The sequence below is a fragment of the Lonchura striata genome, chromosome 5 (assembly GCF_046129695.1).
Source record: "Lonchura striata isolate bLonStr1 chromosome 5, bLonStr1.mat, whole genome shotgun sequence".
Lineage (NCBI taxonomy): Eukaryota > Metazoa > Chordata > Aves > Passeriformes > Estrildidae > Lonchura > Lonchura striata.
Genome location: NC_134607.1, coordinates 4549769 through 4569023, shown reverse-complemented (window position 1 = coordinate 4569023; position 19255 = coordinate 4549769). Strand labels below are relative to the sequence as shown.

General features: G+C 43.6%; 1 protein-coding gene across 2 annotated transcripts in view; it reads left to right on the top strand.

Annotated features, from left to right (window-relative positions):
- The window catches only part of ST8SIA1 (ST8 alpha-N-acetyl-neuraminide alpha-2,8-sialyltransferase 1), a 109796-nt gene that overhangs the window by 73911 nt on the left and 16630 nt on the right, over positions 1-19255 (top strand). The gene's annotated exons all lie outside the window — the stretch shown is intronic.

The window sequence follows — 19255 nt, the reverse complement described above, 5'->3', positions numbered from 1 at the left end:
TGATGAGGGTGAAAAGCATTAGAGCTGCTTGGCCTTGACATGCTGTTCTGCACTCACTGCTCCTCGGTCTCAGGGCAAATGCAATGAAAGAAGGTCAATAAATGAGTGTTCGAGAGATCTGAGAGTGAGAGCTGTGGTTTGAAACCCCAAAGATGATCAAAGCTTATTTTCTCACGGAGTTTGGACTCGGTTCCAGCAGCAGGTTTTAGTTCCTGCCAGGCACTGCTTCCTGGGAAGCAAGGGCAGGAATACCCTTGGCTCCACGGGGAGCGAGGCAGCTCCTTGTTGTTGACTGAGGTCTTGTTTCCAGGCAGGCAGTATGCAAACACTGTGCATGTTCTGTGCATCAGTTTTGTGGTAAAAGCCACCTGTGCATTGCTCTACCGGAGGATGTCAAAAAATAAAAAAGGGAAGTCTGGAAAATGCTGTTGTGGTGACATCTGAGAGTTCGTGTGATAGCTGGGAAGTGAAGAGGAAGGGCAAGAGGAGATGAAGAGGGAGGGAGATGAGAAATGCTGTGCAGTGTAGCACTTGTGTTGTGGTTTGACACTGGCCCAAGGCCAGGCACCCATGGAAGCTGCTTGCTCACCCTCCCCTGCCACATCTGGGCAGAGGAGAGGAAAACTTCATGAAGGGTCCTTCATGAGTTAAGAGCCAGGAGAAAACACTCCAAGGACAGAACAGGCTCAACTTAGAGATACAAAGGTGGCTTTATTTCTAACCAAGTCAGAGGAGGATAATGAGAATTAAGATAAGCCCTCAAAATACCTTTTCTTCCCCAACTCCTCCTTTCTTCCCACTGACAGCACAAGGGCCAGGGCGTGGGGGTTTGGTCAGTTCATCTCCCAGGTTCTTTCATTGCTCAGGGAGAGGAAGAGGAGTCCTGCCCCTGTGAGGCCATGGGCTCCCTTCCATGGAGACAGCTCTCCCTGAACTTCTCCAGTGTGGCTCCACTCTCACAAGCAGCAGTGACATGAGTCCCTCCCATCAACACACAGCCCTCCCAAAACTGCTGGGCTGTGCATGACTGCTCCATGGGGTGCAGCCCTCCAAGGACACGCTGCTCCAGCCTGGAAGCAGGGCCCAAACTCTCCACGGGGTCACAGCCTCCTCCTGGCACCCACTGCTCTGGTGTGGGCACCTTCCCCATGGGCTGTGGGGGATCTCTGCATCCCCATGGATCTCTGCATCCCCCCTGGATCCCCAGGGGCTGTGTGGGGATCTTTGCATCCCCCTGGATCTCTGCATCCCCCCTGGATCCCCAGGGGCTGTGGCTGGATCTCTGCATCTGCACCTCCTGCCCCTCCTTCTGCACTGACTTTGGTGTCTCCAGGTTGTTTCCTCTCACATGTTCTCGCCTCCTCCTGTTTGGTGAGAAAAAAACCTGTGCCCCACTTTCTTTTGATTTTCTCCTTCAATCTGTTATCACAGAGGCATTGCCGTCATCCCTAAGTGGCCCAGCCTTGGCCAGCAGTGTGTCCGTCCTCGGAGCCATCAGGGATTGGCTCTGCTGGGTGTGGTAGAAGCTTCCAGCAGCTTCTCACAGGAGCCACTTCCATGGCCCCCCCTGCTCCCCAAAACCAGGCCCTGCAAAACCAACACAACTTGGTACAAAATACTTTATCAGGAAACGTTATGAGATTTTACTTTATGCTGTAAATCAACTGGCAAGGGTCCTTTGGAGAGGTTTGTGGAGAAGGAAGCATGAGCTGCCTCAGTTTAATTACTACTTTGCTAGTGTTCCCGTAAGCAGAATAAATGCTCTTGCTGTCATGGTTGCAACTTCCATTTACCACTGAATGACATGTGAGAAATTAAATTGGAGTATGCCTTTATGTATTTATAAATCTGAGTCTTGCAAAATTAGGCATCTGAAGTAATGGCTAGGCTTGCTTTTTCTTCCCCAGAGCTTTCATCTGCAATGGATGTTCCAGAATTTTAAATCTCCACAAGCCCCATCATCTGCTTGAACATGGATGCAGGTGTGAGTTTCAGCACTTTGCAGATAAATCTAAAAGATTTGAAATGGCAAACGGGAGCAGCCTGTGTGGCTGCTCCTCATCAAAACCTGAAACTTCTAGCAAAACCACCAAAAAGTCAGTATGTCCTCATCAACCTAGCTACAGAGATGTTGTCCTCAGCAGCCTAATGGCAGAGGATGTCCTGAGCCTGCCTGGCCTTTGCTGAGGGGCAGCCCTTGTAGTCAGCCACAGTGAAGGTAGTGCAAGGTTTTGTGCTGTGCAGGGAGAGTGGCTGGACCAAAGGGGTGATGAATTGTTACTATGCCATTAGAACTGTTCAGGAAAGCTCTGCAGGATGGACCTGATGGGAGATTGTCTCTCTCTCAGGGTTTGGTGTGCTTGGTTTCCCTGCAGTGTGAGGGGGCAGGTCAGGCAGATTCTCTGCACTTGCAGCTGTAGCTGCTCCCACTGATGGGGTAAAGGGACTGCAGGTACCCCAAAGGAGTTGTCACTCCTTGCTGGACTCTGCTCTCAGCAGGAACCCTGTGGCTCTGGGAGAGCAGCGTGGATGTTGGGTGAAGTGTGTTTACATGGCACTGAGTCCCACTCATTGCTAATAAGAAGCAGACTGACTTTTCTTCCTTGTTTCTGCCCTTCAAATGATTTAACATCAATGCAACGAGCCTGCAAGCTCTGCTGCTCCAATTTTGTTTGCTGTTCCAATTTCCTTGTTCTTGTCTTTGGTGATGGCCTGTCACTCATTACCTCTTCCTGGTTAATCTCCTTTTCCATGTGCAGTGTTTGAACACAGTGCCCTTCCTCAGGGGCTTCATTCCCTGCATTTCCTTTGGCATCCCTTCCTTGTGACTGTGTGGGCCCCTCCTCTGGGGAGCTGAGCACATCCCACAATAAGCCATACATTTCCTTCCTCCTTGCCTGTCTTTTTTGTTCTGGCCATCCATGCAGCAATTTCCAAGAGATTAATGGGAGTAGAGAATATAAAAACACAGGCTGGGCCAGGTCCCCACCTGTGATCATTAAACCACATTATCACAGCACGTACATAAACACAGCAGATCCACACCTGGGCTGAATCTGTCCTGCTACACACCTGACCTTTGAAGAAGCTGTGGTATGAAAAGTTTCTTGCAAAGTCTCCTAAAAATGTGGGGTTTCACATGTCTCTGCAGTTGCAGCATTTTAGAGGGTTTAGAGTGTAGCCACTCCTTTGGCTTTTGTTTTTGCTGGGTCATAAAATAGCATCAAAACACCTGAGCTGCCTCATACTCTCTGAGGCTTTAGTTACAGTGTGTGAGGTATGTTTCTTTGATATTATTTGGTGTCTCAACATGTTTATCAGTTTGCTTTGTTTTCCTTCCTGAAATGCAACATTTTCCTTGCAGAGCCTGTACTGGACCATACCAACCATTTCAAACACCTTTATTGAGCATGGTAATAGTGATAAAACTAGAAAACAAGGAATGTCATCATTTGCCATGAACAATTTTATAGAAATACAGGCACCAGCACATCTTTTCTTTAATGAAGGTCTCAGGGAGTGGCCCTAGGATCCTGGAAATAGGAGGCAGATGGGTGGATGATGGAGCTGACTGTGCCATGTTGGGTCAGCAGGTGGCTGGTGGGGACAGTGGTGACCTTTGTGGTCTAGAGTAACATTCATTAAGGAAAGAGGAAGATTTTGCTGATGGATGTTAGCAAAACATGGAAACCCTGTTCCTTCAGCCTGGAGAAGGGAACTGAGAGATTTTTGAAAGGTGTTTATATTTCCAGATAAACCTGTGTCACTTTAGGTCCCCTTTGTCCTTCTCTCTCTCTCATAAACTAAACTCAATCTGTGACTCCCTTGTGGTTTGCACATTGCTAGCTTTACACATTTCTTTCCATATAATTGTCTTTAAATATTTTATTGGGAGTTTTCTCCCTCTGTTTTCAGGCTGCACTTCTCAAAGCATCCTTCTGTGCCTTTGACTTCAGCCTGTTCCTGGGTGATCTGCATAACCTTTGCATCATTTTTGCCTCTGCCTTTTTGTTTGTCTTATCTTGCAACCCCAGCTTTGCAACGAGGGCATGATGAACAGTGTGAGTAGTTAGCATCTGCTGGGTGGTGGAAGTCCATGCAGCCACCTCATTTCACAACTTTCTCAAAGTATTTCAAGGTAAAGATGATTTTGCACAGTACAATTTTCTTGGAGAGCTCAAGATACGTGTTAACTATGAAAAGGCAAAAGGCTGGGCCATCTGCTAGGCAAGTCATTGCCTTGGGGAATTAAAAAATGGTCGGACACTTATACCTGGTCTTTGGCCACCTGCACTTGTGCTGTACAAGCAGATTTTAGGCTGTGCTGATGGGGCTTTGTTTTTATCCACAATTGCAGCTGCAGTGTTTTTCCTGAACTGTGAGGAAATTGTTTTCATCGTTCCATTTTCTTCCTGCGTGACAGACATCTCCACACATCCTTTCATTAGTTATTTATGAGCATCAGCATTTAAAGGGCAGGGAAGTTTTTTGAGTGGTCATTCTTCAGGGACTGTGGCTCGTTTTCTTGCACAGGGTTTAGCTGAGGCTGCTGGACTGTTGTTGACTCCAAAAGGCTTGAAAAATGTTCCTCTTCCTTTCCTTTGCTCCTTCCCCTGAGAGTGCAGGTTTCAAAATGCTGCTGCTGGAGTAATTGGTAATTGTGCCCTAACTGAGGAACGTTCTGGAGTGACTCTGCTGGAGGCAGTCATGGCATCAGCAGCATTTCCAGGGAGCATTTTCCACCCATTGTTCTGTGCCACACACACTTCCCAGGCCAGGTCGGGTGTGTAACCACGGATTTGGATGAGGTCAGTGTTTGCACTTACAGAAACAAAGGAGACTTCTTTGTTAGCAATGCTTTTGTTGTCTAAGCAGCACGTTCAGTGTAAGATCCTGGCATCAGAGAAGGGATTATTCCTTGCTTGTAAACAGATTACTTGTCATAACGTGTTCAGGGTGCACTGCTGGTGCTTAATAGACCCATCTGTCATCCTTGATTTTACAAGGATATTGCAATGCCTCAGGCTGAGGTGATATATATCATCTCAGAAGTGCATCTGGAATCTATATCACAGTGATGCTGAGTTAATCTTTGTTAGATTTAGGTAACTTCATCCCGGTGATTTCTTGCAATGATAATGATGCAGCTGGATTGTAAATCCTCTTTCATCAAGTAACAGCTTCCCTTGCAGAAAATTTGTATGCTATCTGATTTATGCTGTGTGTTCCTGTGTGCTGAAGTCAACAGGAGTTTCTTTGGGGGCTCTGTGTGGGATCAGACCCTTTTGTTTGAAAGAAGTCTCTTTGCTTTGATGGCATTCGTTTCTAGACTACATTGGCATTTTCCACGTTTCACCATCTCTGAGCTGTTTATTTCTACTTGCATTTTAATGACTGCTTCTGGCTGTTTTCCCTTGCTCTCATTAGAGCTTTTTTGGATCTCCAGTTGAGCTGATGAGACATGGAGTTGATGCAGTGTTTTTTCACTCAGCCTCACTGAAAATCCAACGTACTTGGGAGGATGTCTCTGTGTGTGCCCTGTCAGAGTCAGCACGGGGGGCTTCCATCTGGGCTCAGCAGCTCAAGGCTTACCAGGACTGTTTCCTCATTAACATTCCCTGTTTATACACTGATCATGTGTGTGTGATTTGCCCCAGTACTAATACAGCAAAATCCACTTTTAAAGGTGTTTTGAGTTTTGGGGTACATTTTTCAGAAGAATAATTTATTCATTGAAAAAGAAAATTTACAATTTTTGTGTTTTTCAAAAGCAGTTTACAGTCTTCTCAGTATTTTTTGTAATTGAAAAAATTCGTTGATTTTTACTTTTTCTGAATGGTCTGCGGTGCTGATAACTGAAAGTCTAGAAGAAAATATAAAATAGACCCAAGTAAAAACACAAAAATAACTGTCTCAGATCCTAGGTCAGCAATTTTTTTTTTTTTTTTTTTAATTGCAGATCATGATAATCTCTCTGAGATGTAGTTTTTAGTGAAAAGTTGAATGACTGAAATTAGTTCTGGCTGGTTTATTTGGGTATCATAGTAAATGGCACAGACTGTTTCCCTGTTAATTTTAGCCACTCTCTTTTTGAGGAAGTTTGTTTTAATCAGTTTTTCATGGCAGTTTTCTGCCATCAGGTCTGGAACATATTACAGGCAAGAACTTCTACAGAATTAGTTAATTAAATTATAAATATGCCACTTTAATATTTAATTTCTACTCCCTGTCTCCTTTGTTTGTGTGTGTGTGTGGGGGGTTGCATCTGGCAATGATGCTTTTTCAGTTCCTGATTTGAAAGGGTAAGTGGTGAAAGGACAGTGCTGTTCAAGATATGAGGAGCACTTTGGTAGGTTAAAGCTGATCCACTGGCATTCTTCATCTTGCTTTAATCCTTTTCCCACAATAGCTTGTTTGTTGGACGAGGAAACAGAAACCTGCCAAAAGCTGTCACTGTGTTGAAAAGAGAACCAAATGGCATTGCTGAAAGATAAAGCAGGGTGGGGCAAACCAAGCTGTCAGCATGTACAGTGCAGTTCAGCAGGGCAGAGAATAACGTGGCTCTCGTGGCAGAAAAATTGCCCCAGAATGAAGAGAAACTAGGACCTGAGTCTCTGCATCTTCTTTCAGTAGCAATTTAAAAAATATAACTGTTTCAAGGAACTTTGAGAATAGATGAAGATGGAAAAATAGATTGGAGAGATTCTTTTACTTCTGTAACCAATTCCTGACACGTGAGTCACATGAAGAATTTTCCTAGGAGAAAAAACCTTAGCAAAATTCTTTTGATTTTATAGCTAAAGTGCACTTCACTAAGGACAGTCACTAATCTTTCCTCAAACATACAAGCAGCAGTGAAGATGCTTAAAAGTTTCATGGCACAGAAATAGGAGGATTTGTGGAAGGAAAATGAGGAAGTAACTTCTTCCATTATGCTTGTAATAAGCTATTCTTACATACTAGATTTCTTGTTAAGTTACAGCTTAGCTGTGAATGCTCAGGGATAATGTTAAAGAAATGTAAATAGGGAACTTTTTATTGCAAATTGGTTTTTAAGTTATTTGGGAACTTTTTTGAAAATATTGCTGTGTATTTAGAAATGTTGAACTGGTAACAACTTTTTTATATGTGCATTCGAATATTGTGATCCTAGAATTTTATTCTTCATCATCATTGGTTTTCAAACATGGCAATGATGGTTTTTTATGAGGTGTTTATGAGGGGATGGACTGCTAATTATATCTGAAAATATAACATGCTCTCAAGTGTCAGAATGCTGCACAAGAAATGCTGCTGCTTTTTTCCCCAATTCAGGACAGTAAATCAGAAGGTGTGGCCACTTCAGTCTTGGAGCTTTCCCAAAGGAAATAAAATATCCTGCTTGTCATCCTCCTGAGTTTTAAGTGGGAACTTGTACGCATGTGGAAGTTGAAAGCATGTGAAAGCCTATAGCACTATAGTCAGCATAAATGTAAAAATAAAGTAGAAAACTGTGGACAGTGCACAGATTGTGCTGTAAAAGGTATTATACAAGACTCCATTCCCTCCTGTGGGTGTGGGGAATACATTGCTGTGACCCTTCAAAGGGAGGCACCGAATTCCTGTCCTTCCTTGGGTCCTCCCTGCCTGAGCTGGCAGCTCAGCCCTGCTCTGCCCTGGCTCTTGTCCTGCAGCCAGTACCTGGAGCCACTGGGAATCTGCCCCTCTGCTGCCTTCCAGGTCCTTCTGAATGGCAGGGGACAGCCAGTTTCTCACAGTAGCACAGCTCCGTGTCCCTGGCTGTCACAAGGAGGGCTGTACAAAACCCTTGTCCTGAAAATGGGAACTTGCACAAGTTCGTGCTGTTCTCGCTGGAAGAATTTTTAGAACAAGGTTTAGAGGGAAGATGGTGTGGCTGCACTCAGTTGTCTGTACATTTGACTTTGTAAGGAAAATGCTCTCTGGTCTGAGCAAGAAGTTTTTCTTCATGTCAAGAGTGTGAATTGTGAATATACTCACACATTTTGCAGTATAGCCAGGGATAGCTGCTTAAGACCATCTGTGAGCTTTTTATATAGCATATATCATCATAGTTTAGGGGCAAGAGGACCCTGTGATGTCCCTGATTTCTTCTGCTCATTTTATTTTTTTTTCAACATCTGACAGTCTAGCATTTGATTTTTTTTTTTATCCCAGATCTTGTGGTAGTTACAGGACATTACGAAGCATTCCAGGACTGCTGGAAGCTCATTGAGAGCCTTCTGAAGTCAGCATCTCTTACAGTGCTGACACTGCAGGATTTCCAAGGAGCTTTTTGCATCTTCTCTGTCCCTCCTTGGGTTCCCTTGCAGCATCTCAGCTCTGCCAGAACATCTGCCCCTGACCCAGCCCTAGCAGAAGCCCTAAATCCAGGTGATGCTTTGTTCCCTGACTCTTGGGGAAATCTCTATGTGGTGCTACCTACAAAGGAGCTGTTCCCAAAATACTGGAGTTAGATTGTGCTGGAAAAGCTCCAGCTGCTGGGCTTGGCCAGGGGCCTCGGGTTTGTGCAGCTGAACTAGGTCAGCACCTGCCCCTTCAGCAGCTGGGAGTGCGGAGGGCACTGGGAGAATCCAGCCAGGAGCGATGGTGTGTGTGGGCTGAAGTGCTCCTGCAGACCAGCTCTGGGAAAGGAAATCCCTGAGGCACACTAGCATGCTCTGGTGCAAATGGTTTTGCTTTCCACTGCCTGCTCCTAGCCCCATTAAGCTGGAAATGGGGCTGGGAATGGCTTCTGGAACGAAGCACACAGGACTGATTTTGCCAGAGCATCAGTGCTCTGTTTATTTTTCTCACTTTATGCTCCAGCACAGTGGCTGCCATCCCTCATTTTCCCCGGTACATTAAACCTGTTTCAGGAATGCAAATGGTTATGCTGGATGAATCATCTCCATAGCCTTGTGCATCCAGATGATGTCATTGTCTTTACTTGTATGTTGACAGCGTGCTTCTTGAATAATGCAAGTGTGCTGGTGGTCCCTGGAACTTTCAGTGCCTGGCATTTGATATCATCAAGACTGAGCTATATCCCAAGTTGATGAAAGCTGGTGTAAATCCACGGATACTGGGGAAATTGTGTCAGTTTAAAGACTTCAGAAAGGATCTTTATGATTGCATTTTTACTCCATGTCAAAGTATATTCAAAGTAAAGGATTTGTCATATTTGATAGCGCTCCTTAGGGTGGTCATTTTTAACATAAAAATGCAGATGTGGGGGAAAGTAGAAAAAATGGTCTGATTTCTAGAACAAGTAAGACTAGTCTAAAGGGTGGCTGGTATTGCAATCAAAGTGCTGGATTTACTGGAGCATGTCAGGTTACTGCCTAGCCTGGTGAAGCAGAGCAGTGCTGTGCACTGGGGTTGGAGTAGCAGACTAAGGAAGGGAAATATTGGCCCTGAGACAAATTCAGATAAAGATATGTCACTTGTTAAAAACTATATTTGTTTTCCAAATCATTATCTGGGTAAAGCCTGTGGATGTAAACCTCAGCAAGAGCTTCCCAGTGTTGTATATCATCATACAAATGATTCTGGCCCTGGTGTGTGAAAACATGGAGCTGGATTTCACCACTGGTGCTGTTTGAGTTGCTGCTTTAGGAATATGTGTGCTGAGCTGCTGGTAAAGGTCTGTCAGGATCCAGCCCTGAATGATCATTCCATTGTCTGGAATTCTTCTGGGAGCACGACTCACTCCTCAAGGGGAATTTTATGGCTGTGACTGCTCTGCTCTGTGGATTCATGGCCAAACTCAGGTTCTTTGGAGCTGCTGACAGCTGCTGACATTTATTTATAGTTACTTTCAAACCTACTGTTTGGAGTTGTCTGAAAAATACTTAGACCTTCTCTAACAGGTGCCCTTAAGGTATTCTCTTTTTCTGTGTCCTGTTCTGTAGACCCCAGACCATACCTCCCTCCTCCCTCAAAAATACCCTGAGCCTGGCTTTTAGGTCCACATCCACATTTTTCTAAGGTAATATGTTGCTTCTGCTTCAGGGAGCCAAGGCACTAATGATAGCTTTTGTTCCTGTTTGATTAGTTAGTAATACTTCAAAACAGTGGCTTAATCTGTATTTGTATCTTTGGTGTTTGTTGGAGTCAGGTAAGGCACGGTGGCAATTATTTAGTATTAATGTGATTGTCAGAAGTACTTTGATAGAATTTCTTCTGTAATTCAGGATTAAATGCCCTGAGCATTAAAGAAAAGGAGCTTATTTTTGTGCTGCCTGAATCTGAAAGAAGTGCCAATGGTGTCTTCTGGAGTCAAGCTTCATCCAGTTCTGACAATTCGTTGGGACTGACCATTCCCTGAGGTAGAAAGCAAAAGGGAGAAAGGTATTTTTGCATGATATTTCAGATTATGAGGAGGTGGGGCCAAACGTGAGTTATGGCACATTATATAAAAAACAAGAGCCATAACATTTTTAGATGTGTGATAGGGGAAACCACCAACCATGATCATCAAGTTGCTCCTAAATAATATAAATATCTCTGCCACTGAGTCATCACTGGCATTTGGAAACTAAGAGAAATAGGGAATTAAATGTTTTGCTCCATTTTCCTCAGGTAATGCATCGAGAGCTCTAAAGTACTCAATGGCTTTCAAAAGTATCATTTTGTCATAGCAAATAGCAGTTCTTTCCTGCTACCTTACAAAAAAAGTTTGCTTTTACTTCTTTTACACTTTGTCTCCTTTAAGTTAGTGAAAGGTAAAAAGGTGTAGGAACTAGAACTTGCACAGATATCAAAATAGTTGAAGACATTAGAAAAAGCTCCAGCATATTTCAGGTATCTGTACTTCATCCTATTCTATTATTTTGGTCAAGATTGTTGTAGCTACAGCAATTGAAATTAAGTACAGGCTGCTGTAAGAGTTGAGGGGAAAACTTGGCAATTTGATTGTGTTGAAATGAAGTTTAAGTGGCATTCTCAGCCTTAAAGAAAGGTAACAGGAAGTTAGTAAAAGACATCACTAAAGGACAGAGAAAAAGGAGATCAGTGGAAACAGAGAAACATCCTACCAAAAGCTGGAGTTGTTTCCAAAGGAAATTGAATCTATAATAAACTGTGGCTGATGAAATATTTTATCTGTGTGGCAGGTAGAAAAAGCTTCCAAGAACAACTAATCAGAGAGATGAAAGCCTAGTGCTACAGCCTCTTTCCAGCAACCACACAAGCAAAAAAGAAGCAGAAAACACCCACCCTAACCTGCTGTGTGTGTGGTTAGTTGATGACCAGCTGTAGAAAACAGGTACAAAAGGGAGGCTGTATGAATTATTTGCATCTTTGCTCACTGTGGAAGACACTGAGATCATCCCCTCTGCCCATGGGGAAGCTCATCATACTGAGATAATTTTAAGTGAGTTTAAGGTATAGATACAGGATGGATGTGAATTTATAGGCAGAACTGGGCTCACCCATGAAAGAAGAGCAGTGTGTGTCCTTCCTCACTGAAAACTGCCTTGGTACTTGAAGACTGGAGGATGTTAGAAATGGGATCAGTGCTTAAAAACAGTCCAAATTAAAAATAGCTCAAGTGTATCTGCAAGCCTGACATCTCTTCCAGCTGATTTGGTGGAGACTGCAGTAAAAGGTAGCATTAGTGAACATCTGGATAAATGTATGTGCTCTTGCAAAACTTTGGTGGTTCTTTGACTAGGTGCATGTGGATAGTCAGTAGATAAGAGTATATTTGAATTTTTAAAAGGCTTTGGACAAAGGCATTCAGGCAATCATGAAGTAAGAGGGAAAGTATTGGTAAATTAATTGGTTAGGAGGTTGCAGAAGATAACAGTTTAAGCAAATATTTTCAAGTAAGATTCACTGGGGTTACTTCATGGACAAACCACACCAGTATCAGGAAACCTGAGCTGAAAATACTTGGATGTGCAGTTGAAAATATACTGGTTTTGTTTCTAGTCTTCCTTGAGGGTCTGTGTTTGAGTTGCAGAAGGGAAAGAAGGCTCTTTCAAAGTACAGCACTCCCCACACCTTGGAGCCTGCTGGAAGCCTTGAGGAGCATCTGATGCTTCTAGGCCTGACTGAACAGCACCAGGATGGCTGTCAATTTGTGTTAGGTGGCAGGAAAACCTTTTGTTCTGAAAGTCTACAGCTGCAGTCCTTGGGCTGATTTGAAGTTCCCCTGGCTTATTTCCAGGAATTTTACAAATGGCCAGAACCTCTGTGTGCCAAGGACTGGAAGGGACTTCCTTGTCTGTCAGACAGCTGTTTGCTTCTCTCTTTTTTCTATTATTTCAGCCTCCTGTTTAGATCCAGAGCAATTTGTCACCTCCTCTGTTCATACTTGGGTGGCCACTGGTTCATTGCTCAGCTGCAGTGCTTGCCCCCTTACGAGTGCAGGGGAGCAGCTAACAGAAAAAAATACAGAGATCTTATTTTATGTATTTTAGAGTTGTGTGGATTTATTTTACCCCATTTCAAATATTTTAGACTCACCACATATTCCTATGGGCTCTGAACTTCTGATTTTCTTACCAAGCTTCTAGTTGAGAGTTTTTAAGAGGGATTTGTGCTGCAGCTGTGGCATGGTCTCAGAGAGCACCGGTGATTCATGTACTAGAGTTTAAAAAGGGTGCTTACATATTCAAAAGAGAGCACATCCTAGTTATAGTTCTTGCCATAATCCCTGTTGAAGCATTTACTTTTTAAATAATTTCCTTCAGTCTATAACTTCTGTAGCAGAGAGCACCTTTAAAAAGAATACACATTCAAACATTGCTGTTTTCCTCTCCCTTTCCAGTTTTTTTTTGGAGTGGGCTCCAACAGTCTGAAGAGAGGATGTAGTTGAATGTCACCTTCACTGATATTTGCAAATAATTAATGTTTGAAGGATGTCACGGCGTTAAAGAGAGAACTCAAAGACTCAGCAAAAGTGTTCTCAGCTATGAATAGGTCTTTCATAACTGCAGTCACTTGGTAGATTTTATGTTTGGGTGACAAAGCACAGGAGGCCAGCACAGTCAGGAAGGTGTAATGTTGTTAGCCTTGTGTTTCTGCCATGATCCACAGGGATCTGTGTCTGGAATGTATTTGAGTGAAAGATCCAGGAGATGATTCTCTGTTTTGCTGCTGTCCCAAGGACACAGCAGTCTTAGGGACACTGTCTTAATCCAAAGCAAATCTCCTAGTCTCTATCTGGGATTTGTTGTGATTCTTTTTCCATTAAAACCTGAGGAAATGTATGATCTGGTTCTGTTTCTGCTCAGCTCTCTCTGGCATGCAGTCCAGTGAAATCCAATGCCAAAGATAGCAGACTTAGTTCTGTGTTGTTTGGGGTTTTTCCTAGTGATTTCATTTCATTGGTTCTACTTTCCCATCTTCCTCACTTGCAGCTGCAAGAGTTTGGAAGTATTCAGAAGACTTAGAAACACCAGGCAGCAATTTTAACAATACAAGTCATTTACATCCATGCTGTTCTGCCTGTACTTTTTTATTATTTCCCCTTGTATGTGACTACAGCAGCCACAATTTTCAAAAGTGAGACTAAGATGAGCAGCTCATCATCTGAAAGCTGTCAGATAACAGAAAGGATTGTTGTTTACCTCTGCTGGTTTTACAAGAAGTAGCTATTTAAAGTACATTTTCATTTGAGTTGGCAGAATAAGGATCACACACAGTCCCAAAATACCAGTGAAGACTGATTTTAATGTTTCATTGTTTTGCTGTACAGGATAGCTGGCTCTGGGTTCCACTGAAAAAGTCAGCTTTCCCTTGGCACTGTATCTAGTATTTCCAGGGCCACAGAGGAATGGGTGGGGGTTTTTAAAAAGCTCTAATGCTTAATTCAGTCACAAAAGGAGCCTCCTTCTTCATGGGGATTAAAACATAGCTCTGCCATGTCTCACTGGACCTTCTGAATGCGTCAAATTATTCTGAAGGTCATGTGCTAAGGACAGTGCATCATAAACAGAATAGCCCAGAAAGTCACTGGAAAGAATCCTCCCTTGCTTTTGGCTATTTGAAGATGATGGTGGAAGTACCTAGAATCCCTGTATTGGAAAACACCATTCAAAAGGATTATGAAAAGGAGAAGGAGGCAAATTTGTCTTTAATTATTGGTACCAGGGAGGCCAGGGAGAAGAACAGGGCTCTGGAAGCCCCTGTCCGTAAGAAGCAGCAGTGTGGGGTCTCAGCAGGCTGCAGGATGCATGGAAGGGGTGAGCTGGAGTGAGTTTGGGAGTCAGTCACCCCTGAGAAGGACAAGCATCTGGTCCATAAAGAGCCAACAGGGAAGAAGGGCAAAGGGAAAGGAAAATACAGGAATAGCATCACCCCATCCATGGCACGAGCTCCCAGCTGGGTGACCATGTGCCTGTGAGGGACCCAGAGTGAGAGCAGGGGAGAATCCCTCCTGCTGGAGGTGTTTGAAAGGAGGTCAGACAGAACACTGGGGATCTGAGTTGGTTTCGCCATTGACTTTAGTGGGATTAAAATTGATTCTTAAGTCAGGTAGGTATCCTTAAGGTGAGTAAACAGTGGCTTGTTGGGAAAACTGGCATAAAATAAGAAATGGGAGCTGTCTATAGTGCTTTAAGTGCTCAATTCTGGCTTCCTGTGTGGACAAGTAGAAAGTCTACCTTGTACTTAAAGCATGCAAAAGTGCCTGCAAGTGGGATGAGCACACAGACACAGTTTGTTAATTGGGACACATCCTCTGTGTCAGTAAGATTGTCCCAGAGGGGCACATCATCAAGAGCAGCTGGATGTGAGTGAGAACACAGGGTATAAAGGAGGGCATTGCTCTCTGAAAAGCTCTCTGAGAAACAAGTGCAGTACCATCCCTCTGTCGCAGCAGAGGAGGTTCAGATGTGTGCTTGCAAGCTGACTTCTTGTGACCCCAGTTGTAAGCAGAGTCCAACAGCTGGAGCAAATTGCTAAATCATTCTTGGCTAATACTTACATCAAATTATCTAAATAGTTTTAGTGAGGTTATTGTTTATCATAGGAACATAACAAACTTAAATCTTTACACCTTCTGCTCTATTCCCCTGAGCTCTGTCATAATTTTAAAATAATACATTATTTCTTTGGCAACTAAGTTGTTCCACTCATTATGTAATTTTATTTTTCCCTTCTGATAAGTCAAGTAATCCAGAATGCTGAACCTGTGACTCTGCAGATGCCAACAGAGTCTGTGCCTGGGATATCGTCACAGGCATGAGATAGTGACTCTCTGGGGAGATCAAAAAGAAACCAAGATGCAAAGGAATGCTGCCATAATTATCCGCAAGAAGGTTAGCTCAATGTCACTGCAGCAAATTCCTTGTGGTTACTGAGAACTTTCTCTCAGTACTAGAGAGCAGCCCAGTCCTGAATGTCTGCTAAGGAACATCAATAAGAAGGTTAAAAACAGATTAAAAACAAAACCCAAAACACTTAATGTTCTTAAGTCTTCGGTTGTTCTCTTAGGACAATGTGTCATGGCAGTTTCCTCTTGGATTAATATTTCTCTCTGGAAAAGTAGAGCAGAGCATTTGAGGGAATTCTCCAGCTGCTAGCAAGGAAATTGTTTCTCTGCTATATGTGCAGCTCTGCCTCCACATGCTGCTGAAAGTTGCTGGGTTTAAGTTGATACTTCCTAGGAACCTGACAGAACAGAAGAATGTGATGCTGATGATCCGAGTTTTTTACTCTCCTCTGACAAGTGCAGTGGAAATGGAAGTGTCTGGGCTGGACCTGCTGTGATCTGTTTTGGCCAGGGTTCACAGTCACTTGTGCCTCTCTGGGAGCTGCTGAAACACATCATTGCAGATTCCCAAGCTGCTTGAGGAGTCTCCAGGTGCTGCTCAGGGCTTGGAAGATTGCAGCTCCAGTTTTATCCAGATGCTAGCAACTTGCCACATATTTGTGTGAGCTTGGCTGCAGAAGGATAGGGCAGGACCCCGGCAGCAGTTCAACTGTTTCCTGCTCCAAGCTGTGCTGGGGACATAACATCGCCTGAGGTGCGCTCTTGTGCAGAGCTCTGGATCATTGGATGCATTTCTCTGGAAGCTGTGTTTGTGGTGGAGCTGCACAGCTCCTTGCTGTACCCCTGAGAGGCCTGAATGCTCAGAAGAGGCCAGCACTAGCCAGGAACCAGCAGCTCTTCATTCTGGGTGAGGACTGGCACGAGGGAAGGCATTTGTGCACGTCTGGAGGCGAGAGCTGCACCAGGCTGGGGTGCCTGTGCCAGGACACAAGGAGACAAACACCTTCATTCTGCTGTGGCCACTACAGAGCCTCAAGGGAAAAGCCTTCCTGGGCTCTGTAAAGCATGGAGTAGCCTGCTCGCTGCCTGCTGGGATGGGTGTGCTGTGGTACCTTCAAAGCCTGCAGGACTCCCTGTCTGCATTGGGAGTTCAAGAAAATCACACTTGGGCTTCCAGCACCAGCTCTAGAAACTTGCTGATGCACAGCACTTGTCCCCAGGTTGCTCAGCTTCTGTCCAGCCCGTGAAGTGTCAGAATGCTGCAGAGTGCTCCCATTTTTGCAAATAGGTAACAGAAATTTTCATTTGTTTCTTGTATCTCTCCTCTCATGAGGTGCTCAAGATGGGCAGCAGCTTTTTGGCTGTTGGACCATCAGCCCAGCCATAATTGGCATGTTTTCTGTTTTTCCACGGGCTCCTGGCCTCATGTATAATGTTCACCTGCTGAACAGGGCAGGATGCCCACAGCACTGGCATCCAGACCACTGGAATGAGGTGTGGGTTTGCAGGAGGCGATGGTGTTCCTAAAGGACAGTTTGCAGCAGGGTGAGGAATGCTGCTGTCCCTTCTGCATGGAGTCCCTCCATGCCCTGCTCTCATGCCACTGCTGTTTGCTTCCTGTTACTATAAGGCTTTTGGGGGGATTTATCCAGAAGAATTGCAAACGTTATGACAATGGTAGCGTTGTGGTTTGACACGGAAAAAGAATTAGAAAAAGAAATCTTCCTTCTGAGAAAATTCTTCTTCCATGTCAAACCATGACAGGTAGCAAATAAATATTCAGTCTCTGGCCCTCTGCGACTGAGGAGTTTTAATGTGTTTATCCTGAGCTGCATGGGGCAGGTTTAGAATAACCACAGCTATTTGCCCTCTGAAGTAAAATCTGTGGACGAGTTTTAAGTGAGAAAGGACATGGTGCTTCAGAAGTGACAGTGAATGTGCCTCTGGCCCCTCCTCAGCCCAGGTGCAAGCACCCTACAGCATCGAGGTGTTTGCTCAACACCCCTGTACTGTGGAAGGACCTTTGAGCCTGCAATGCCCAGTGACTGAAAGGGGACTGAAAGCCTGCTCTTGGCCTTAGGACCTTTCAAAAGTGATTAGAGATATTAGAACAATGTTTGGGTACTGGGAGTTTGAGCACTAAGGTGAATACTGAAAGAATATTAAATATATTTAAATATTAAATATAAAAAGGAAGTTTATTTCTTGTTTTTTCCCCTTCAATAAGAGTGTCCTGATGGAAAAAAAATAAGCTTGTAAGATGGAACCAACTTGTGCACCTGGTAATCTGCAGGTTGTCCTGCTACTCCCTGGGAAGAGAGGCTGGTAAAGCTAATCTTGGGGAGCAGTCATAGGTCTGATAGTGATGGAGGGAGAGGCCCACATGAAGAGGCACAGGCACACAATGAATTTCTGCCAAGGCACCTTGGTCTTGGCTGGCCTTTTACACTAAGCTGTGTCTTGGCTGGTTCTACAGAAAATAATGCCAAATACAATAAGTTGTGAATTATTGGGGTTTTTTTTGGTAGGTTGGGGTGGAATTGATGTCTTTCTTGGAAGACAGTGGCTCTGTCTCCATTAGCAAATAGCACCATGCAGTAGGAGCAGATCTGCAGAGCAGAGAAGCAGTGAAGAGCCAGACAGAATTCAGTTTGCAATACAATGTGCAGGAAGTTTTGCAAGAACCTTACCTTGTAGCCAATCAAGAGACCAAATATTAATATTAAAAATGCCTAAAACCTTTCAATTTATCAACAATATTTCAAGGGCTTTTTTTTTTTTTTTGCCAAAACAAAGACTACAAAAATACCTGGCATATATTATGAGACATTCAAGTGCTGTTGAAGCTGTTTGGGGTTTTTTTTTTGTTTCCAGTCATTTCAGCTGAAATTTTGTTTAATACTTCTTGAGGTCATCTGGCATTCTATTTAAACCTGTTTGTGTCATTCTTGTTACAGTTTCAAAGAGGTTTATACATAAAATTGATCTCTTTATAACCATTTAAAAACATATTATTTTCCCTATTTCTGCCTGCACAACAGAAAGGAAAAAAAATCCAGTGCTCTGACTTAACTTTCTTGTTCTGGCTCTTCTGGTGTGTGACTAGGGAATTAGTCATGACACGTCTGCCTTGGCTGCAGGAAACAGGGAGACAAGGCAGCAACGTGGGCATTCGGGAGCTGAGGAAAAAATGAGGGATGGCATTCAGGGAGCAGCCTAGCTGCAATGAAAGGACAAAAGTGGTTTTTAGCGTAGTAAGCTTCACCCTCTGGAGGCTTTGGAAATTGTCAAATGACAAAGGTGGGGAGGAAATGCCACCACTGGGGTATACCAAGTTTGTTATAAATGAAAATTTGTCTAGCCAAATTAATATGAAAAAATAAAATAATTATTTTGCAATTAAATTCTATCTAGCCAGCCACAAGGAAAGAACAGAGCTGAGCCTGGGGTTGGCCCTGGGTGTGCAACAAAGAGTCAGCCTCAGCAGAGGTTTTCCTCTGTGCCCACACACTTCCATCCTGGCCCAAGCAGTTTTTATAGGGAAAATTCCGCCTGAGGCCAAGATTTCAGCAATCAGTCTTTTCTTCTACTCAGAGTCTATATGGCAAGGAAAGTTTATAGCCCTTGATACTGGTTGTGGAGCAGTTTGTCAGTCAAACATCAGGAATAAACCAGCCATCAGCAAATAGCTACTGACAATTAAACAAATTGTCATGTGCTGTTTTGATATCAAAGAAATAATCTGTACATATACCTTGCTCTCCTAATCTAACTTGGGTTCTTATTTTAGTCTGCCTTTAAGAACAAAAACAGATCTGAAATTTTCTTTTATAGATTCCCATACCCTGAAAAATCTAAGTTGGTTTTTGGGCAGATGAAAAATACTGCTAAAAAGGATTGAGTCTTATGGAATGTTGTCAGTGTTCATTTGGTTTTTTTAAAGGAGATGAAAGCAGAAAGGTTTTGAAGTTAGCACAATACCAGGCAGTTTTCAACTATCTATTCAGGTGTCTGTTTTCAAAAGAGAGGCAG